The 25,259-nt window shown below is 35.7% G+C and overlaps 1 non-coding gene across 1 annotated transcript; it reads left to right on the top strand.

Annotated features, from left to right (window-relative positions):
• Positions 1–23,195: 23,195 nt before the first annotated feature.
• Positions 23,196–23,302, top strand: LOC128292104 (small nucleolar RNA R71). The gene has a single exon (XR_008282089.1). It is a non-coding gene; the product is annotated as a small nucleolar RNA R71 (small nucleolar RNA).
• The last annotated feature ends 1,957 nt before the right edge of the window (positions 23,303–25,259 follow it).

Here is a 25,259-nt window from a genome sequence, read left to right as displayed (position 1 = left end):
TTTGTCGAATGCACACCATGAAATCAATATAGTTGCTTTCTTTCAGTGTAAAGCCTTTTTCAGGGTGCATTTGTTGATTCTTGAAAATGCTTTCGTATCTCGCTTTGGCTTCTTCACAGTGAAATTTATTTTGTGATTCGTCAATTTGGACAAAGGCACGAGTTCTCTTGCGATGCATGATTAACAGAAACATAAGATAGAAACAAATATTTTCTCAAAAATTTAATTAGTATAAAATATTAATAATTCAACAAATTGAAATGTTAAATAATTAAATAAAATTGAAATTCAAGAGAAAAAAATTGTCTTGCCAACTTTATATAGAAATTAAGAACTCAATAAATAAAATTACAAGCAAAAGAATTTAATTAAGGGATAGTTGGAAGGGTGATCGATTGGTGGGGAAATAAGATGAAATTATGGTACACAAGTGACAAGGGTGTGCCGTTAGAAGCAAGGGTAGCAGCAGCATGCAAGGGAGCAACGGTGTGCAGCTTGGTGCAATGAAGGCAGTAGCAACATGCAAAGCCACATGTGGACAAAGGGGCAGGGTGTGCCGCGCGGATGCTGAGCAATTGAAAGGTGCGTCAAGCAAGGCCTGGTGAGCTGCTACGTACGCGAGTTGGTGCGAAAGCTACTCGGCTGAGGGTGATCACGGGCTAGAGCTAGAAGCGGCAACAATGCACACGGAGTAGGACGTGCAAGGAAGTAGTAGTACGAGATGCTCAACTGGAGCAAGCGTGGACGTGAGCGGCTTTAAAGCTAGCTAGTAACATGTGCGATGGGGTAGGTCGCGAGGTGCATGCGAGGGTGGCTGCTAGGCTACAAGGCTGCTAAGGCTGATGTCAGATTGGTTTAGGTGATGTGAGAAAGTGTAGAAGGTGATTGGAATTTATAGTGAAGAGGGTAGGTGTAACACCCTTTACCCGTACCCGAGGCCGGGATAAGATACGAGGCATTACCGAACACATACACAGTCATTCATGCAAAAACCTAGCTCTAAAATTTGTCTTTAAAACACCTTCATTCATACATACATAATTTGTCCCTGATATGGGCTTACGAGGCCCAAAACAACCATCGAAAGGGATTCGGGACTAAATCAAAGACTTTAGAAAAGTTTGGGAAATTTTCCCTAAAACAGAGCCACACACCCGTGTGAGACAGGGGACACACCCGTGTGCTCTCGACACGCTCATGTTCTCGAGCCAAGTAACTCTCTGACTATGACATTAGCATCAATTTAGGGTCACACTGTCGCATCACAAGCCCATGTGGCCAGACCATATGGTCAATTAAAAATAAATGAATTTTTCATAAAATGGTGTAGAATTCACACGGTCAGAGTACACACCCATGAGGGTTGGCCGTGTCTCTCACGCGACCAGGACACAATCTCGTGTCTACCCGTGTGGACAATTTGTAAGCTATTTTCCAAGCCAATTGCCACCCTTAATCACTCATGCACTTAAGCAAATTTCATAACATCCAACATGTCCTACTTAGACACTCAATACTCAACACCATAGCACTTTCACATTACTATAATTTCATCCTGTTGCACCTTCCCTTAATCACACCATTTGGAAGCATTTTATACAAACTTCATGCAAATCAGCTTAATTATCAAAATTTCAAGTTATACATTTATAACTATTGTCATTTATGTTATTAAACCATTTTTTATCTCCTTTCATTTAATCCATACATCTTCATACATCCATCAGGCAATCCTATTCCACATCATCAAGACAATATATCGTCATATATCCATCACAAAATGACATAGAACATCATCAAAGCATCAACACATGCATGCATGAACAATTAGATATTACAACCCAAGAATCAATCATGAGCCATATCACATGGCTATTACAAAATGAATCATCAACATCATAGGCCTTCACAGTTTGGCCAAACAGCATGAGACATACCACAAAATGACCAAGTCTCCTATCCATGCCATACTCAAAATAACAAATTCACTATACCCAATGTTCTTTTGATAGTGTGACCTAATGCTCCAACAACTTCTGATCCCCGAGCTAGCTTGGCAGAACTACAAAGGATGGAAAAGAGAAGGGAGTAAGCATTTAAGCTTAGTAAGTCCACATGTAAATAATATGCAATATTAATAAACCATAATCATGCAAGACATAATAGCATAACCACCAAGATTATTCATCATTCAAGCATTCTAGCTTATTTATCAAGTGTTCATATATATATATATATATATATATATATATATATATACATACATATATGAATATATATACATATATGAATATATATACATATATATATATGAATGTATATACATATATGAATATATATATATATACATATATGAATATACTTTCTCGTCACATACCATCCTTTAACGAGGCATCCCTTATGAGTATAACGTATATACTTGTACATATCGTAGCATATCAAATAACTTTACCTTCATTACCATGCCATCTTGGGACTTTCATCGCATCATTTATTATAATACCCGTTGAACACTCAGAATACTATTGGATACACGAAAACTTGCACATAAGTTCCACATAATCATACGTAGCCGAAGCTACCTCATATCATGCAACGCTCACCATGGAGCTACTCACGGGCTTTCTCATATAAGCTATCGATCAAGGTGTAACTACACGAGTAGCTCACAAAAGCTGTCGGCTCAAAGATTACCTAGCCACCGTTAGGACACACAAGACCATTGCCCGGAACTCAATCACATGTATCGCATCCATTATGAACTCAGACCACTCAACAAGCTCATATGCCACATATATCACGAACTCGGACCACTCAACGAGTTCAGACTTCTTAATTCCTAGTGACATGTCACTCGTATCCTAAACTATTCCTAGGGTTCAAACGGGGTTTTTCTCACTTGCACATTGCACCTCTATTACACTGGCTTGTGAAATTGTGGATAGCGACAATAATATCATTCATGCTTACAATAGCACCATTAAACATAGCATACATAATAGCAGCAAAATAATTATCACATAATGTTAACACAACATAACATACCATATTGTCACATTATTAACAATTGTACTTACCTCGGTACAAAAATGATGGTAATCAAGCCTAATTGTCGTATACTTTATTCTTCCCTCGATCAAGACCCGGTTCATGTTTTTCTTGATTTATAATGCCAAATTTAACTTGTTTATTAATCACATTACACAAATAGATCCATAATTCATGCTTTGGCTTACCTTTTTACCCCTATCTTTTCATTTATTTACGATTTAGTCCTTAGGCTCGTAAAATGAAATGCATACATTTTCTTGGTTACCCAAGCCTAGCCGAACCTTTACTATGCTCATATCAACCCATAGTTTTCCTTTATTTCACATTATTACTATTTACTTTTACACTTTTACAAACAAGTCCTCTTTTTAGGTGTTTTCATTAAAAATCACCTAGTAAAAGATGTTTATCATGCATCAAACATTCATATTCCTCTATTAATCAAAAAAAATACATGCATGTTACACGTGGGTCAAATTTCATACTTGAACCCTAACTCAAAATATAGCTAGAAATGGGTAGATCATGCTTCAAAGACTTCAAAATTACAAAGAACATTAAAAACGGGGTTAGGGAGCACTTACAATCAAGCTTGGAAATGTTTAACAAAACCCTAGCTATGGCTATTGAAAAATTCAACTAGCACATGGAGAATATGGACACATTTTTTCTTTGATTTTCCCTTTTTATTCTTTTAATTACTAAATGACCAAAATGCCCTTAGGATCTTTCTTTCAAACTTTTCCTATGCATGTCGATTTTTCTCCAAAATTATAGAAATTGGTCAAATTTATAATTAGGACCCTCTAATTCATAATTTAAAGCAATTTCATGCTTAAAGCTTCTAGAATGCAAGTTTTACATTCTATTCAATTTGGTCCCTAAAATTCAATTAGACATTTTATGCACAGAATTTCTTCATGAAACTTTCACATGAGCATGCATTCATATTATAGACCTCATAAAAATCATAAAATAATTATTTCTATCTCAGATTTGTGGTCTCAAAACCACTATTCCAACTAGGCCCTAATTCGGGATGTCATAGTAGGAGTTTAATTAGAATTCTTAGAACAAATTAATAATTAAAATAATCTAAGTTCTAATTCTTGACAAAGTTAATAACAATTAATAAATAATATAATGCATATCAAATTATTAATTTCTATTAATTTATTGAAATAAACTTAAAATATGATCAATTTTAAACAAATCCTATTTCTATGCAAATTTGATAATAATTAATAAACATTATAATAAATATAATTATATACTAGTTATTATCATTTTATTTATTAAATTAAACTAAAAAATTTATTTTAGATGCCTTTGAAAATATTTACAAAAGAGTAACTAAACTTTGAAAATAATTCAATTAAATACCTAGACTTAGAAAATTTGAAATTAAGTTGCAATTAAAACTTGGATCAAAATTGACCCTTTTTATTTGAAAACTAAAATTTATTTTTCTATTTAGGGAATAATTTCTCAGAAGATTATGTTTAAATTAATTCCCAGTAAAGATTGGAGGGGTCACAAGCGGTCCTGCTTAAATTCAATCTCCTAGACAGAATTTATTTAAACATACTAATCCTAAAAATATACCCTAAATCATTTATTTAAAAATAAAAATGAGAAAAATTAAATATTTGATAAAATGAACAAGATTTGATCCCATTCAATTTTATCCCCCAGTAATGTTTTGCTGACCTGCTTCAAATTCACGAACTCGAATGTGTTGTCATGCCATCTTTTAAGCCTTTCCTTGAGTAACTTGGCATTCTCGTATGAGAACATTTGTAACAGCCCGGTTTCGAAACCACAAATCTGATGTTGGAAAATTATTTTAGTATTATTATATGTGTTTACAGCATGAAAGTAGGAATGTTTGAAATTTTCATGAAGTAACTTTATTGTTTAATTGCGCAATTTGACAAAAAGGACTTAATCGTGTAAAATACAACAGTTGCATTCTACTTGTTAAAGGTGTCAAATAGCTTTGGCTTTTAAATATGATGGCCTTAAATGGTAATTAGACCATTTTAAATGATAGTGGACTTTTTTGGACAACATTTATTTGATTTTAAATGTTATAATTTAAGGTTGAATTTGGTATTTGATAAATAAAGGTTAATAAAATAAAACAAAGTAAAAAAAAATTCTTATCATTTACATCATATTACCAAAATTAGAGAAGAAGAAAAATCCAAAGTTAGGTTTGGTTTATTTAGTCACTTGTGCTCTTAATTTGTAACTGATTTTGACTCGATTTTTAATGATTTTTACGTTTTTGAAATCGTTACTTCGTATTCTAGCTAGCCCGTACCTTAGATTTCGAAACTATCGAATATTTTGAGAGTTGCCATTGTTGAATTTATGAGTTCTTTGATGTTTAATGTGGAAATATGAAAGCTTGATGATAGTTTTACATGTTTTGTTATGTGATTTTTTATGAAAATGCATAATAGTGATTAAATTGTGAAATATGTAAATTGAGTGGTTGAAATGTGAAATAAATGAAAGTTTTGGGCTGCTAGGGACCTAAATGTAATTCGTCCAAGCTTGGATTTAATGAAATTATGTGAATTTTGTGTATTTGTGAAATAAGGACTAAATTGATTAAATGTGAAAATTTAAGGGTTAATGTGTAAAAAGGCCTAAATGTATGTTTTGGACTAAATTGAAAGAATATGAGATTGAATAAGTTAATTTTGAATATATTTAGATCAAGAAAAGAGGAATCTAGAATTAAATCGGGGGAAAGGCAAGATTATCGAATAATTGACCCATTCTACCGTTTCCATAACCGAGGTAAGTTAGTATGACGACTTCATTATAAATGTATGTCAAATGCTTTGATATTGCCTAAACTATGATTATGAGATTTTCATTAATGTATGAATTGTAAATACGACTCTACAAAATTATTCAAATATGGAATCGACAAGTTAGAAATCCCGGTTGAACTTTAGGAATAGATTTGGATACTTGTGACATGTTATAAGATGATATACCGATTTGGCTTAGGGCCATGCATATCAGGTGAGTTGACTTCGGGCCATGATATTAGCACTTTGGGTGCGAGTTATACTGATTTGGCTTTGGTCCATGCATATCCAATGTTTTAGCTTCGGGCCATGAAAATAGTTCTTCGGATAAGTTACCTTGATTTAGCTACAGGCCATAGTATAGGTACTTATTGTATGAGATTTATGAGTATCCGATTTCTATTCCTAATGGTTTAACGGGTAAACGAATGATGTGGTTGAGAAAAAAGTTAGTACAAGGCGATACAAGTATGTACAGAATCTACTCGAGTATTAAACTATGAAAGTTTGATGAGATTGTATTTGATTATGATTTGAGAAATGAGAAAGGTTTGTAGTTATTGTGTATATAGATTTGTTATGTGTAGTTGGTTGATTTGCATTTATGCAATGAATTAAGTTTTTCATATACGAGCTTACTAAGCTATGAAGCTTACTTCGTGTTATTTTTCTATGTTTTATAGTGAATCAAGGCTAGCTCGGATCTGAGAGTCGTTGAGAACATCATTGCACTATCAAACATCTAAGTTGGTACTTTTGAGTTAAACATCTTTGATATATGGCATGTATAGGCTAGATGTGGTATTTTGGTTGTGATTATAGCCATGAGAATTGGCTTGTAAATGATGTTAATATTGATGTGTGTTTAGCTATTAGAAATGGCTTGTAAATGTACATGGTTTGCTATGTAAATATATAGCCATGAGTAATGTCTTATTTTCATACGTTTTGTATGAATGTGGTTAAGGTTTCATAGTTGTTCAAATGGTTATTTGAATTATGGTAAATGACTCATATTGTTTGGTATTGTTTTGGCATGTAATTGAATAAGTAAATGATAGTGAATTAAGTTTTGGTATAGATGAGATTATAATGATATGAATTGTGAATTTTGGTTGATGTTTTTGGCTGCGTAATTGAATGATGAAATGGTACCATTTTGGTTGTTTAGGTGAGCATGAGTTGGGGTGGCAAATTGGTCTTGAAAATGGTCTATTTTTGTCCACACAAGCAAGGACACGGGCGTGTGTCTCGGTCGTGTGCGATACATGGCCATGTTACACGACTGTGTTGTAACACCCCAAACCCGGCCTGGAAGTTTGGCTCGAACTTGGCGTGTCACATTGAAGTGTTTTTCGAAAACCATGTTTCCATTAAAAACCCTTCTTAATAATTAAAAACTTATACCCTTTTTAAAACCTTGTTAGAAAACCTCAGCTGAATAACATTCTTAACAACTTTGTAAAAATCTTGGTAGTCGCGGAAACTTACTTTAAAAACAATTGCGGTTATGTAACACCCCGTACCCGAGACCGTTGCCGGAGTCGAACACGAGGTGCTAACCGACTTAATTCATTTACTCTCACAGTCCAATTAAATTTTTTTTTTCAGACGACCGCTAACTGCGTCACATTGTCACCATAAAAATCATAACTTGAGTTCCACATCTCAAAAATCGATTCGTAATTTTTCCCTAAACTAGACTCATATATCCATCTACGATTTTTTTCTAGAATTTTGGTCGGGCCAATTAGTACAGTTTATTAGTTAAAGCCTCCCCTGTTACAGGGTGCGACTACACTGACCTATGTGAATGACGTCGTATTATGTAAGCTTCAGTTCATTAGCGGCGCTTCTCAAAAAACGCCGCTAAAGATCGAGCATTAGTGGCGTTTTTAGAGAAGCGCCGCTATAGACCGACCTATAGCGGCGTTTTTACGTAAGCGCCGCTAAAAGATTAAAGAGAATGACGTCGTTTTCTTAACAACCAATTGCATTAGCGGCATTTTTTAGAAAACGCCACTAAAAGATTAAATACACAATATGAATTAACTATGGGAAAGTTAATTTCATTTTAGTTACTTAATTATGAAAAGTTACACTTTGATAAATAAACTTAGAAGTTTTCATTTAATTAAATTATGAAGATGTTAAAATCAATGTTATGGCTTTCTCTAAACCTTAATTAACCCCTAACCTGTAACACCCCGTACCTGAGACCGTTGCCGGAGTCGGACACGAGGGGTTAACAGACTTAATTCACTTATTTGCACAGTCCATTTTAAAATTCCAGACGAGTTGGCTAACTGCATCACTGTCACCTTAAAAATCATATCTCGAGTTCCAAAACTCAAAAACTAGTTCCGTAAATTTTTCCTGAAACTAGACTCATATGTCCATCTACAAATTTTTTTTCTAGAATTTTTGATCGGGCAAATTAGTACATTTTATTAGTTAAAGTCTCTCCTGTTTCAGGGTTCAACTGCTCTGACCTTTATGCATTATGAGTTATATATTTCCCTGTACAGGGCTTCAATACTTATGCTGTTTGTTTTTAATGAAACTAGACTCAAAATGGAATCTATACATATATGACATGACTTCTAATTATCTCTGGTTAATTTATAATGAATTTCCAAAGTCAGAACAGAGAATCCAGAAACCGTTCTGGCCCTGTTTCACGAAAACCTAAATATATCTTAACATACAACTCATATGACCGTTTCGTTTCTTCCATATGAAAGTAGATTCATCAAGGTTCATTTACATAATTTATTCGCTATTTAATTCCATTCCTACTATTTTTAGAGATTTTTCACATCCACATCACTGCTGCTGCCAGCATTTATTTTTAAGGTAAACTTTACCTATTTCATGATCCTCCATGGATCAACTAGAGTTTGTCATACATATACCAAAAATGATCATGAATAACCATTCCCATGACTAACCGTTACCAACATTTCCATACCTCTTGATGGACGACATACAAAATGATTACAATGCTATGATCAAGGTATACTTAAAGCCATTTTCGCATGGCTTATATACATTAACCAGAATATCCCCCCCGCTACTAGTCTATTCTATACATGCCATAAGATATTCCAAAACATAGCGGTACCAAACAAAGGATAGTGATAGTGTGACTAGTTGCTGACGATCCCCGAGCCTGTAGCTTCCAATTGAGATCTATAAAACAGAGGAAACAAAGTACACGGAGTAAGCATTACAATGCTTAGTAAGTTTCAAGCAGTGTCAACAGATAACAATCAAGTTATAACATAGTTGTTCGTATTTTTATTTCACTCTTCCTTCTGCATACCACCCTTTATCCAAATATGCACATCTCATCATAATCATAGGAATAGTCTCATAGATTGCTCTCGTATACATCACATAACTACCTTATGGTTTGGTTTAAATCAAGCTCACATATAAACTTGGAGTACATACTGTTGACCTTTCGCATTGCGTATTTTTATAAGCAATTCTTATAAAAGAAGTCTTACCGGTCATAATCTCCACACGTAGTCATCGGGTCTTACCGGTCATAATCTCCACACGTAGTCATCGGGTCTCGCCTGGAACATATTCAAGTTTCATGTACATTTAATCACATGTTACAACATTCACATTAGCCATTCGGCTTTACCACATATGCATATCACACATATATTTTACATTGGTCATTAGGCCTCATCACATATACATACACTTTCACATTCACCACATCGGCCATTAGGCCTCATCACACATACATACACTTTCACGTTCATCACATCGGCCATTAGGCCTCATCACATATACATACACTTTCACGTTCATCACATCGGTCATTAGGCCTCATCACATATACATACACTTTCACGTTCACCACATCGGCCATTAGGCCTCATCACACATATATGTATATCATACATATTTCATATTTTCTTGTACATCAATTTCAGCAATAGCTTATAAGCAACTCAAATAGTTTCATCAAAGTTTACAACAAAATCACATATTCACTACAAGCAGTTTTTCTGACCAACAGTCATTAAGTGGTTTATAACTGGAGCTACAAAACTCAAAATCAATTGCCGTTAATTTTCCCCGAATGTAGACTCATGTATCTTTCACCCATAAAATTTTCAGAATTTTAGGTTTGGCCAATCAATACCAGATTTTTCTTAAAGTTTCCCTGTTTCACTGTTTGACTAATCTGACCACTCTTCGCTACTTAATCGAATTTTTCATTGTACAGAATTCATAATGTGTTCTATTTGATTCCATTTGAAACTAGACTCATTAAGGAGTCTAAGCATATAAATCTTATCTTATAACCATTTTTGTACAAATTATAATGATTTTCCAAAAACAAATCAGGGAATTTCGGAGTCAATCCGACACTGTCTCGGACAACTTTAAATATCTCTTTATAGGAAATTTCTTTGCTTCCACAGTCTCTTTTATAAGAAACTAGACCAACTAAGCTTTGATTACATATTTTACTCAGCCTATAATTCCACACTGACAATTTATAGTGATTTTCTAAAATCACATTACTGCTACTGTCCAAGCAAATTATCACAATTTGCTCTTAAATTTCAAGTCCAAACACTTATGAACTTACCATTTGGGTTTAAGACATATCATGGCCACATCATATCTTATTAAATCAACTCATTATGTCCTATTATGATTGAATTTACTCAACGTTTAATCACTTAAAACTTACAAAGGAATCAAACTCATATACTTAATAACTTACCTCGAATTGCCGAGCGGTTACAAATCGACTATTCGGTTAGGTAGCTTGTTCTCTTTTCCGAATTAGACTCCTAAGCTCTTGAGCTTGCATAAACAAATTTAATCTATTACCAACCAATTATACAAACTCATGGCGAATATAACAGAAGACTACTAGATTCTACTAGCCACTCATTGCTCTATTATTAACCTTACTTAATTATAAACGCATTCGCAATTTGATAATTAAGTTCATTTCATGGTATCATAACTCAACATTTATCAATATATCATTAACAAAATATGCTCATGTCAAATTCACTCCCAATCACATCTCAAAATTCAGCAAGCTTAGAACTCATTTAATAATTAAATTCGGTAGCTTAACCACTTTGCTAACTACTTATGCATATAAGACTAATTTTTCATACTCGTCAACTTGAACCTAAAACAATAGCCGAATGGTCACGTACATATTATCTATTATTTCCATCACATAAATCATGCCATAAAACACTTTTAAAACAACTCACCATCATAGCCAAATATACATTTAATGAACATTACTCCTTTACCAAAGCGACTAATAACTATCACAAATACAAAACATATCAATATGTCAAACTCATTACCTCACCTATTTAGTCAAGCGAATAATAGAATCACTCACACTTAATCCATCCCATTATCTAATTTTTTCTCCAAAATGAACTAACCATAATACCGATTGTATATTATACCTAGCATTTCTCATTACCAAATCACAAAACCAAACACCACAAGCATATTTACCATACAACATATCTCCAAAATAGTTGAAAACACAAACAATAAACACAAACATTGGCATTATGCTCAAATCACCATAAGAAATCTCAACTTTCTTGACATTACCAAGAGTGCATCCACAATTTAACTTAGCATATTATAAAGCCAAATCAACAAATTCAAAGCTTACCTCCTAATAGCTAAAGATGAAGGCCGAATTGCTCTAGGTAAGTTTTCCCTTCCTTTTCATCTTTGTTTCGGTTAGAGAGTGGCATGAGAAGAAGATGAGCACCATCCTCCTTCTTCTATTCGGCCAAGTTGATCAACAAAGAAAGAACTTTGTTTTCTCCTCTTTCACTACTCACGGCAATGGGGAGTAAGGGGGAGACAACTTTGGTTTCTCCTCCCACTCACCTCATGTTTTTTTTTCATTCATCATTCATTCTTTTATTTTCTAAACTCATAATGCTAATAAAAGAAATCATATTATCATCAATGACCCATCCATGGCCGGCCACTACTCATTAATAATGGATATTTGACATGCAAGGACAACATTTTCTAAGATGCATCAATAGGCCACTTTAACATTTGCCTAGCACATTTCTAAATTTTCTCACACAAATCCTATTTAGCAAAATTCACTTACAATTAACAAAATTCAAACATGAAATTTTCACACATGCCTATATACATATAATAAGCATCAAATATAATGGTTAATTATTTTTATGACTCGGTTTTGTGGTCCCGAAACCACTTTCCGACTGGGGTCACTTTAGGGGTGTCACAGGTTACGTGATGTTTTGAATAACAGTAGTTGCTTTGGAAAATCGTGTTCTAATACTGGCAATTATAAGAACAATAAATAAAATTCCAAATTTGAAATCCAAAAAACTACAACGGCTTTACTACAACCCACATAAAATAATTTAAAGGTAATAATCAAAACTGTAACATAACCACTGTGTGTGGCTTCCTCCGAGCCCTAGCAACCCCGATCCATCTAAGGTGGAAATTACGAAGGTTAATAAGCGGGGTGAGTTTACGAAAACTCGATGAAATCCCTACTATAAAAAGGAACAATCATCATCTAAAAGAATTAAAAGTCGCCCTGACCTTACTTACAATTTTAGTACCAATCGGGTCTTAGCCCATTACAACAGACAATGCAGATGGACCTTAGCCCATTACGAATAAGAAACATTATCGAATTGGAACCAAAATGAGAATCGAATCGAATCAAAATTAGGTGACGAATCGAATCAAAACCAAGAATGTAATCGAATTAGAATCGGTATTAGTAATGTAATCGAATCGAATCGAATTACGTGATGTAATCGAACCGAATGTGAATGCAATCCCAACCCACTTATAACCAACCGCTACACTCCACCGTACCAGCCCTACACTCCATGTGGGGAATAGCTCAACCCACCCACCCTACACTCCACATTGCAAAGATTACTTCTCGGTTATCGATATTGTGACAGAGTCACCAGATATGAATATTGTGGCGAGCCACGAATCAGATATTTGTGGCATAGCCACGAAACAGATAATGTGGCAAAGCCACTTAACAGAATACGTGGCACAAAGCCATTGATAACTGCATTATGTTAGGCACATAGCCATAAACTAGAGCAACATAACGGCACACAGCCCTAGGTAAATGTGATCGACACAGAGTTGTCAATAACCATATATTGGCACATAGCCTTAGGCAAATACATTTGGCACACAGCCATAATCAGGTTTGCACAGAGCCATATGTAGGTTGACACAAAGCCATAATCAGAAGGCTTTAAGCCATCGGTAGCTGTATCATGTTAGGCACATAGCCATCAACGACGGTAATATAGTCGGCACCCAGCCTCGAGTAAATATGATCGGCACCTGCCATTGATCGGTCCACAGTCGTCTTGGGAGACCCGTGCGACCTTATCAAATCAGTACGAATATACGGCTCTTAAGCCTTCGGTGGATCCATAGTCGTCAAGCAACCATGCGATCCTAACAGATCAGATCTTCCTCCGTACAAAATCCCAACCCATGCAACATGTCATGTATGCAGAATGCCATGCCCATATTTGAATCAAACAATCACAGTCAAGTCATTCATATACCAACATATATTCACAATCAAATTCGTCAACCACACAGTCCAAGTTAGTCACTTGGCCACAAGGGCAAAACAGTCATTTAACACCTTAAGGGCAAAATGGTAATTTTACCCCACAAGGTATCTTGGTAATTCCACCCTACAGGGGTATTTTAGTAATTCTACCTTATAGGGGTATTTTAGTAATTCTACCCTACAGGGGTATTGCGATAATTCTACCCTACAGGGGTATTTCTAATTCTACCCTACGAGGGTATTTCTAATTCTACCCTATAGGGTATTATGATAATTCTACCCTACGGGGTATTTGGTAATTCTACCCTACAAGGGTATTTTGGTAATTCTACCTACGAGGGTATTTGGTAATTCTACCTTACGAGTGGGTATTGCGATAATTCTACCCTACGGGTAATTCTACCTCTGAGGGTATTTCGATAATTCTACCCTCTGGGTATTTGGTAATTTTGTAAACCAAGGGCATTTTGGTAATTTTACAAACTAGGGTATTTTGGTAATTTTATTGATCGAGGTATTTCAGAATTTTGCAATCTGAGGGTATTTCGGTAATTTTACAAATCGAGGATATTTGGGTAATTTTATAAACCGGTACTTTGGTAATTTTACAATTGGGGTATTTCAAGAATTTCATAATCGAGGTAAAATGGTAATTTTGTAAACCGAGGTAAAATGGTAATTTTGTAAATCGAGGTAAAAGAATAATTTCAATAATCGAGGTAAAATGGTAATTCTATAAATCGAGGTAAAATGGTAATTTTGTAAATCGAGGTGAAAGCAGTAATTCAGAATCGAGGGTACTTTGGTAATTTTACAAATTGAGGACATTTTAGTAATTTGGTAAACTAAAGTATTCTAAACAGGATAACAATACGAATGGGCCTAAAGCCTATTCTCTACCCAAATGGGCCCACACGCTCGTGTGGCCCTTTTAGCCCAAACCTAGCCACAGATATTCGATTCACCTAGCCTAGTCCAATATTTACTACACAATCAAACAACTTATCCAATTGGGCTCAGAGGCCCATTGGGCCCATATGGCCCCTTTCTACCATCGCGCCCAAGTAGCCATCCAACAACAAGAGTAGTGATAAATACACACCGATTGGAGACTGGAGTTAATCCACGCCCGAGCACTCTTAGCCGACGCCCAACCCAAATGAGCGCCATAAAGCGAAAGGATCACCAAGAAAGGTACCTTTACTCTCCTCATGGTTCTCTCTATTTAAAGCCGACTTCCCATCCACTCTTATGTTAGCTTCCTGATGTGGGATCCTCCAACATCGAGTTTAAATTCAACACCAACTCTTGCCCCTGTTAGCAAAATAAATGCTCTTTGCTTGCTATGGGATTCAACCCATGCCTCCCCTCAAATGCTCCACACGCCACTTACCACTAAGCCATAAGGTTTTTTGTGTCATAATTTCTCCAACAATATTCTTAAGGCCTACCTACTACACCCAGGGTTTGATTCACCTTAAACCAAATTTTTTGTTAGAGTCCAGGTTTAAACCCAGAACTTCTCCAACACTTCTCAACACACTTAACCACTAAAACAAGCCTTCATTAACGAAATTTGCATGCACAACAGAATATTATAAGCTGCCTTCAACCGCTCCCATGCTCAAGGCCCAAAACTTCTAGGCCCAAATTCAGGGTGTTACATGTGTGTTCTCTGGTGTTGTTATTAAAATGAAGTCAGTATGCTCCAAACGATCTCACACACGGGCATGTGACTAGCCGTATGGTACAAGTCAATATACCCTCTAATTGGCACACGGCCTAGCACACGGGTGTGTGACCTGGCCGAGTTACATAAGTCAGTATACTCTACAGTTTTGGTACGGCCTGACACACGACTGTGTGTGGCCACTTCGAAGGGCACACGGCTGGACACACGGTCGTGTGGTTGGCCATGTGACCCAAGTCAATATGTATGCCCTGTTTTCACACGACCTGAGACACGGGTGTGTCTGGAACCGTGTGAGGCACACAGCCTATTCGCATAGGCGTGTGACCTCTGTATTGATGAAAAATTTCAAAGTTTTCCAAAATTCTCGTATGTTATCGATTTAGTTCTGAACCACATCTAAAGCATGATTAAGGCCTCGTAGGCCCTTATAAGGTACAATATGATTGTGTTGAATGATTTACGAGAATTAATGTTTTACGATTAATAAATGTATGCCTCACATTGTGAATTGATTGGTAATATCTCGTAATCCTGCTCTAGCGACGGATACGGGTTAGGGGTGTTACAACATTCGAAATTCTTCTAACTCGTTGAGTTGAAGCATCTGTTTCTCTTTAGCAAGCTTAAAATCCAAGTTGAGTCGTTGGAGAGCCTAGTGAGCTTTGTGCTCTAACTCTAAGGGCAAATAATAGGCTTTCCCAAAAACCAACCTACAATGTGACATCCCTAAAGGTGTCTTGTATGCTGTCCTGTAGGCCCATAAAGCATCATCCAGTCTTTTGGACCAATCTTATCAGTTCAAGAAAACTACCTTCTTGAGTATGCCTTTTATTTCTTTTTTTGCCAGTTCAAGTTGCCCATTTGTCTGTTGATTGTAAACTATGGCAACCTTATGCTTCACTCCATGTTTTTGGAGTAACCATTTCAATCATTTATTCACAAAATGGGACCCTTCATCACTGAAGATAGCTCTCGGGTTTTTAAACCTTGAGAACACATGCTTCTGCAAAAATTTCATCACAACCTTAGCATCGTTTGTTGGATATGCCTCGGCCTCAACCCACTTAAATATGTAATCAACTGCTACCAATATGTATTTGTGATCAAAAGATGGAGGGAAAGGACCGAGAAAGTCAATACCCCAAACATCCAATAATTCTACCTTAATGATGTTTGTTCAGGCATCTCATTTCTGTCGGTGACATTTCCAACCCTTTGGCATCGATCACAACTCTTTACATAAGCATATGCGTCTTTGAATAGTGTTGGCCAAAAGAATCTAGCTTGCAATATTTTGGCTGCAGTACGTGTACCTCCAAAGTGTCCTCCACTTGGAGCTGTGTGGTAATGATATAGAATCTTATCTACTTCATCTTTCACCATGCATCTCCTGATCATTTGATCTACATACTTATTAAACAAATATATATCTTCCCAGAAATAGTACTTTACTTTTTCTTTTGATGATACGTCTTATCAATCGGCATCAAACCACAAGCTAAATAGTTAGCGATATCAGAAAACCAATGGATATTATGGACATGATTTACCTTCAGTATGTGTTCATTTGGGAATCTCCTGAATGGGTATAAGTGGAGAATTCCCTTCTTACAGCTCCAATCTAGACAAGTGGTCTACTACTTGATTTTCTACTCCCTTTCAATCTTGAATTTCTAGGTCGAATTCTTGGAGTAAAAGTTCCCATCCAATTAATCTTGGCTTAGCGTCTTTCTTGCCAAGTAAATACTTAATAACCGAATGGTTTGTATAGACAGTCACTTTGGTACCTACAAGATAAGACTCAAACTTGTCAAATGCAAACACAATAGCAAGTAACTCTTTCTCTGTCACCGTATAATTCAATTGAGCTCCTGTCAGAGTCCAACTTGCATAGTTGATAAAATGAAAAACTTTATTCCTTTGCTGGCCCATAACAGCTCCTATCGCGAAGTCACTTGTGTCACACATCAGTTCAAATGGCAATCCTAATTTGGTGTAACGATTATGGGTGTTGAAACTAACCGACTCTTCAAATCATTGAAAGCTCTTAAGCACTCCTCATCAAAGTTGAACATCGTGTCCTTCTCAAGTAATTTGCATAAGGGTTTAACAATTTTGGAGAAGTCCTTGAAAAATCTTCGATAGAAATCTGTGTAGCCCAAAAAGCTCCTTACACCCTTTATAGATGTTGTAGGTGGGATTTTCTCAATAACATCTACCTTTTCTTTATCTACCTCGATTCCATGTCTCGTTATCCGATGCCCTACCATGAAATGACACTTTTCTCAATTAAGTATGAGGTTTGTTTCTTCGCATCGCCTTAGGACCTTGGCCAGATTGGCTAAGTAATCATTATAAGTGTCTCTAAACACTAAAAAATCATCCATAAAGACTTCTAAATACTTCTCAACCATGTCAGTAAAAATAGACATCATACATCTTTGAAACGTAGTAGGTGCATTACATAAACCAAATGGCGTGCGTCTAAATATAAATGTATCGTATGGGCATATGAATGTTGTTTTGTGTTGATCTTCTAATGCTATTGTAATTTGATTATACCCCGAGTATCCATCGAGAAAATAGTATAGTCACGACCCACTAGTCTATCTAGCATCTGGTCTAAGAACGGTAGAGGAAAGTGATCTTTCCTAGTTGCCTTGCTCAGCTTTCGGTAATCAATGCAAATTCTCCATCCTATAACCGTTCTAGTCAGTATTAATTTGTTATTCTCATTCACAATGACCATAATACCTCCTTTCTTTGGTAGGCATTGGACCGGACTTACCCACAAATTATCTGAGATGGGATAAATTATACCTGTATCTAATCACTTAATGATTTCTTTCTTTACTACGTCCTTCATGATGGGGTTTAGTTTTTATTGTCCATCAATCGTCCCTTTCTGGCCATCATTTAGGATGATCTTGTGCATGCATACAGACAGAATAATACCACGAATATCAGCTATGTTCCATCCAATAACCTTCTTGAATTGTTTCAACACTAGGATGATTTTTTCTTCTTGCTCTCCGGTCAATTCTGGTAAAACAGTCACAGGTAAAGTAGAGGCATTACCTAAATAAACATATTTTAAATATGAAGGAAGTACCTTCAGTTCTATTTTAGGTGGCTCCTAAATTGACGCTTTTGTTTCGGCATAATCCTTATTCTCTAACTCCAAATATTTATAATGGGATTGTGGTTTAAATCCCTTTTAATTAGATTCTAGCAAAGTTAAGTATTCATCCCCCTCTCCATCACTTGGAGGGTCTGATGTCAAAATTTGCTCCAACAGGTCCTCAACATAAGTGAGTTCCTTTCCCTGATTAATTCCTCTAAATCAGACACTGCAGAACAATCATCAAGTGTGTTAGGAAATCGCATAGACTAAAAAACATTAAATGTTACGTGATCGTCCTGAACACGCATAGTAAGCTTGCCCTTCTGCGTATCAATAAGGGTTCTTCCAGTTGCTAGGAAAAACCTTCCTAGGATGATTGGCACCTCTTTATTTGCTTCAAAGTCTAGAATAACAAAGCCAACAGGAAAAATGAATTTTTCTACATGTACCAATACGTCCTCAATTTTTCCTTCTGGATGTGCTAAGGATCGATCTGCTAATTAAAGTGTAATCGTAATATGTCTAACTTGACCTATCCCCAGCTTCCTAAATATTGACATGGGCATCAAGTCGATACTCGCATCCGAATCACATAGTGCCTTACCACAATATGTTACTCCAATGTTGCAAGGTATGGTAAAACATCTAGGATCCTTCAACTTCGGGGCAGTTTGTCTTGAAGATATGCACTGCATTCCTTCGTCAAGGCTACCGTCTCAAATTCTTCATGTCTTCATTTCTTGAACAGGATATCCTTCATGAATTTGACGTAATTAAGCATTTGTTCAAGTGCTTCTACCAATGGAACGTTGATATAAAGTTGCTTGAGTACGTTTATAAACTTCTTGAATTAGACTTCCTGCTTCTGCTTTTGAAGTTTTTGAAGGTAAAGTGGTGGAGGATTCTTTACTAGAACTGGTTGGTTCATCTTCTATGGCACTTCTGCATCTAACGAAGTTGTTAATTTATCAAAATTTACTCGTTCAGAAGTTACCTTATTAGATTTTGTAGATTCTGGTTCCGGTGAAACTGGAATTTCAACACTTGGTTAAACTTCCACTGAGTCTTGAGCATCAACTGGCTCCTCTTCCACCTCGACAATGTTGGGCTCTGATGTCTTTCTACTCCTCAATGTCAATGCTTTACAATGTTCCTTCCCAGGATTTCTTGGATTCTCAGTATCACTAGGTAAAGCACCTTATGGACGGTTTCTAAGTTCAGTTGCAAGCTTACCTATTTGGTTTTCTAGGTTTTTCAATGTGGCTATTTGCCTTTGGATTAAGGCATCATTTTTGGCTATGTATGCCTTCAACAAGTTTTCTAAGCCATTGGAAGATTTAGATTGAGGTTGCTTCTGAACTTTTTGGGTAAAAACAGGTGGCTAGGTTGGTTTAGGTTGGGCATAAGTGTTGCCAGTTCCAGCCCCTTGGTTACTACAAGAGAAGTTAGGGTGGTTTCACCAAGATAGGTTGTAGAAATTAGATTGTAGTCCTTGCCTTCCTCGATTCTGGTTCTGATTACCTATGTAATACACGGATTCTAGGTTTGATGGACATTCTTCGAACAAAACTCCTTCCCCCCACAATAAACACAGGCTCTATTTTCAAAGTGATTAGGTGGTTGAATAGCAAAATTATTAAACCCATTAGTGGTAAAATTTTTAAGTATTAAAGAAATCGAAGATACCTGAGATGGGAGTGAAGTGAGTGGATCCACTTCATGTATTCTAGCGACTCATCTTCCTAATGCTGCTTGATTGGTTGGCCATTGATAATTGTTGCTGGCAATTCTCTCAATGATTTCATAAGCCTCGTTATAAGACTTAGAAAGGAGAGCACCATTAATAGAAGCCTCTACTACCATCCTTGTGTGAGCATTGAGTGTAACAGCCCGTTTTTAGTCAAATCAGAATAGTGGTTTCGAGATCACAAATCGAAGTCAAAATAATTATTTTATTATTTTAATGCTTACAATATGATAGAATGATTGTGTGAAAGTTTCGTTTAGAAATTTTATTGTTTAAGGGTTTAATTTGATGAAAAAAACTAAATCGCGTAAAGTGTAAAACTTGTATTCTATTAGTTAAAGGTATTAAATGGCTATGAATTTAAATAATAGATGTCCTTATGTGATAAATATCCTATTTTTAAAATGAGTGGACTTTTATGGACATGTATTAAGTAATTTTAATATTTTATAATTAAGGTTAAAAAGGTAATTTGGTTATTAAAGTAAAATAAATAAAACAAAAACAATAATTTTAAGGCTATCATCTTCCTTAGCCGATTTTCACATGAAGAATAGCCATTTTTAGGGTTTTTTGTTTGGCCAAGGTTTCATAGCCCATTAAGGTACGATTTTTGTCCAGTTTTTTAATGATTTCTATGTTTTTAAGATCGTTGTAGCTTAGTCTAGCTAGTCCAGGGACTATTTTGCAAAACTGTTAAAGGTTTAGATTTTTTCCATTAATGAATACATGAGTATTTTGATGCTTGATGATAGAAAATGCATGATTGTTGTTAGATAAACAACATTTGTAAAGTGATTTTTAGTAAAATTGTCAATTAGGGATTAAATTGTGAAATGTGTAATTTTTGGGGTTAAATTATGAAATACATGAAAAGTATGGACTGCTAGGACCTAATTGAAATCCGGCTAGCATGGGTTTTGGTCAAATTGCATGAATTTGTGATTTTATGAACTAAATTGCAAAAATGTGAAATGCTAGGTGTAAAAATGTAAAAGTGCTTTAATGTGTGTGTTTGGACTAAATTGAATAGAGGGATTATTAAATAAGCTAATTTTGATTGCAATTAGATCAAGAAAGGCGAAATACGGATTTAGATCGAGGAAAGAATAAAGTATCAAATTAATCGACTTAATTCGTCATTTTTGCATCCGAGATAAGTTCGTATATAATGAGTTTTGTTTTAATTGTATTTTAAATGCATTAATATTGCATAAATTGTAAATACGACATTGCAAACCTATTCGACGAAGATTCAGCATTGGAAATCCCAGTTGAACCTTAGGAATAGATTAGGATACGAATGACATGTCATTAGGGGTATATTGTTATTGGGGTGTTGGTCTGTACGTTCTATCGGTGGCTAAGTTAGCCGGCATGTGTTGCGAATACTCGTCAGCTTTTGTGAGCAACACCGTGTAGCTTCGTCATGACCGTCAGCTTGTGTGAGTAGACCCGTTGATAGCTCTAGTGTAAGCATTATATGCGATACAAGATTGAGATAGCTTCGGCTAAGTATGTGGCACTTAGGGTGCGAGATTCCTGAGTATCTGCTAGTATTCCAAATGGTTCAACAGGTATGTCAAAGATGTGGATAAGTATGATTTTGATATGGAATGGTACAGTTATGTACATAAACCGAGCAATACGTTAAAATAAGGAAAAAAATTATGAAAGTTACATATATCTTATGAATGCAAAGGTGGTAGGTTGGTGATTCATTAAAAGCCATGTTATGTTATGCTTTAATTGCTTAATTAAAGCATATACGTTGTGTTGATTTAAATGTTATATGAACTTACGAAGATTTATAGCTTACTTTGTTTATTTTTCCTTGTTTTATAGTGATTTCAAAGCTAGCTCGAATTCGGGATTGTCGGAGACTTCGTCACACTATCCTACTATCATTTTGGTACTTTTGAACTTAAGTATTTTGAGTATATGGCATGTATAGGAGTTGGTTATTTTGGTACACATGTGTTAGTTATGAATTTAGCCATTTAAACTGGCTTGTAAATGCCTAAAGTTTGGTTTTGTATATAGAGATGGAAGTTGGCTTAATTTGGTTGGATTTGGTTGTGTATATAATTGTGCATATGTTTTGTGTGTGAACTTGATGATGGATATATGTGATGCATGTTGATAATAAGTATTGTGGATGTCAATTGGTTGATGAATTAAGAATAAGTATGCTTGTGAGTTTAGATAAATTGATGCATGTTTGAAAGTGGCTATGTAGTTGAATTGGGATTGTGAATTTGGTATAAAATGCAATAGCATTTTGTGATATATGTGAGACTTGTTGCTATTGGTATTGAAATGGTATGTTTTATGCTTGGTTGAGATTGGATGAGGGCCTATATATGCTATGTTTTGGTGCCAAATGGGTTGGTTTAGGTGTGTGCAAGTTGGTGGCATCTTGGCTTGGTAAATAGCCTATTTTTGTTCACACGATCGTGTGTCTCAGCCGTGTGTGACACATGGTCAGGTTGCACGGCTATGTGTCCCCTGGTGTTGAAATTGAAATCGAGTCAGTATACTCCACACGGCCCAACACACAGGCGTGTGTCTTGGCTGTGTGCCATAAGTCAATATACCCTACAGGGTTGGCGCGGCATAGCACACGGCCTGGCACACGAGCGTGTGTGGTCATTTTTAGGCCACACGGGCGTGTGTGTTTGCCGTGTGACCCAAGTCAGAGAGTTACACGGGGTCGGACACAGGCTGGGACACGACCATGTGCTTCCATTTCAAATGTCCACACGGCCTGTGACACGGGCCTGTCTTTGGCCATGTAAGAACACGACCGGGCCACACAGGCATGTGTCCCCTGTAGTTTGAAAAATTTTCTAAGTGTTCCAAAAGTTTCCTGAGTTATCGATTTAGTCCCGAACCTTCCCGAATGCATGTTTAAGGCCTTGTAGGCTTGTTTTAGGGACAATGTGAATGTTATTGAATGATGATTATATGAAATTGTGAAATGTATGTGAAATGTATGATTATTGTGTTTTAAGTTTGGTAATGCTCTGAAAACCCTATTCTGCCGTTAAATATAGGTGAGGGGTGTTACATTGAAACTATTATAGAACGTCTCGATTTGGATGCAATGAGAGATTCCATGATGAGGGCACTTCCGTAATAATTCTTTATACCTTTCTCATGCCTCATACAAGGACTCGCCATCCATTTGTTGGAAAGCAGTGATCTCATTCCTCAACTTAGCATTCTTGCTAGGCGGGAAATACTTCATGAGTAATCTTTCTGCTAATTCTTGCCATGTGGAATTGGAATTTGGTGGCAATGAGTTCAACCATGCTCGAGTTCTGTCCCTTAGTGAATATAGGAACAACTTTAATCGTAGCGCATCTTCGGGTTCTCCGGTTAACTTGAAAGAATCGCTCACCTCCATAAACAGTCTTAAGTGAAGATGAGGATCTTCGGTAGGCATTCCCATTGAATTGGCCCACTGTCTAAAGCATCTGGAACATAACTGGCTTCAGCTCGAACTGTTGTGCCTCGATTTCGGGGTCTCTTAATACTCGGATTAAGATCATGGAATACTGGCACGGCATACTATCTTAAATCTCTATCCTTATCATCAGCAATAAGGATAGGATTTTGACCAGGGTTTGCTCTGTTTCCTTGATTCGAATTTTCAAAAATCATCTCTTCAGTCCTTCTCTAACTTGCTCGTCTTCTTCATTATCGAAAAGTTCTTTCAATCTCAGGGTCTACGAGGAGTAAATCGATGATTCAATCAATATTCATAAACACCTGAAACAAACACAAAAAATTCAATTAAGTTAAAATGAACAGAAAATTAAACCAAATACAAAATTCACAAATTCACAAATAATGACTTTTAAAATAGTCCTCGGCAACGACGCCAAAAACTTGGAACGATGGCAATGTGCAAGTGTACACAATTGCAACAAGTAATAAAGTGACAAGTAAATGTCGAGTTATCGTACCCACAAGGACTGTGAAAAGAATTATTTATGAATGCAATTAAAAATACTATGGTGAAGAAAAATATTTTGATTTGAGGAGGTGATTAAAAACTAAGATTTTTAACTAAGTAAAATAAATAAAGAGAAAATAAAAGTTCCAATGCATGATTTTAAAAGATGGTTTTAATCTAGATGACGTAATTGTGTTAGATTAACCACATTTCTTAACTTCGAATTACTAAATTCATGTTCATGTTGTTATGAATAAATTCATTGCAACTTGGTAATTTGCTAAATTATGAACATACTCACCTACCAAAAACCATTTATCTCTTCACTATATCTCTATGTCAATTCAACTGATTAAACACATTTTAATAAGAAAATGCGTTAACGCACATACATGCTTATGAAATTAAAAATAATTTCTTATACATATCTCTATGCCAATTCAAACAATTAATTCAATCTCATAAGCACATAAAAGATTACATGAGGTAACAATGTTTTCCTACCTTGAAATAGTTTAATCACAATAATCTTGCAAGTTATGCAAGGCTAATGTATCGTTAGATACCGTTGCTAATTTAGCCCTCAACTACTTTAGATGATTAAACATGCACTGATTCAATATCGTGTTAATTAATTAAAATTTCAATCCGTTTAAATAATTAATTCATTAGTTACCTTACAATTATAATGCAAGAATAACTTAGTCATGATTTTACTTAATGAAACATCTTACCAATGCCTATAACAACACACACACAATTTTAATAAATTAAGTGGACAAAATGCAATCAACCTAACATGAATTAAATTTAAGCCATATTAATTAAATTAAACATATCAACATCGCAATTATTCATATACATGTTCATAACAACAACAATAAAATTAAAAAGATAAGGAACAAGAATCAAATCTAGTGTTTCTCCGAGGCTTGACTAGTTTGCTCCGCTCCTCCTTCTCCGATTGTTCTTGTTGAACCGAGACTTCCAAAAACACTTGAATTCTGCTCCAAACGGTGGTTGGAGGACTCTTTTTCAAGAGGTGAAATCAGCAAGGGGATGGGGAAGAAGATAAAGAACAACATAAGGGGATTTGAAGAGAGAATGTGAGAGAGAAGTGAAAGGATGAGAGTTTTTGAGATGTGTTTCAAATGAGCAGCCAAGGGGGTTTTTATAGGTTGAGTAGGCTGCTAAAAATAGAAAATATCAGCAGCCA

This window comes from Gossypium arboreum, chromosome 4, assembly GCF_025698485.1.
Source record: "Gossypium arboreum isolate Shixiya-1 chromosome 4, ASM2569848v2, whole genome shotgun sequence".
Taxonomy (NCBI): Eukaryota; Viridiplantae; Streptophyta; class Magnoliopsida; order Malvales; family Malvaceae; genus Gossypium; species Gossypium arboreum.
This window is presented reverse-complemented; position numbering and strand designations above follow the sequence as displayed.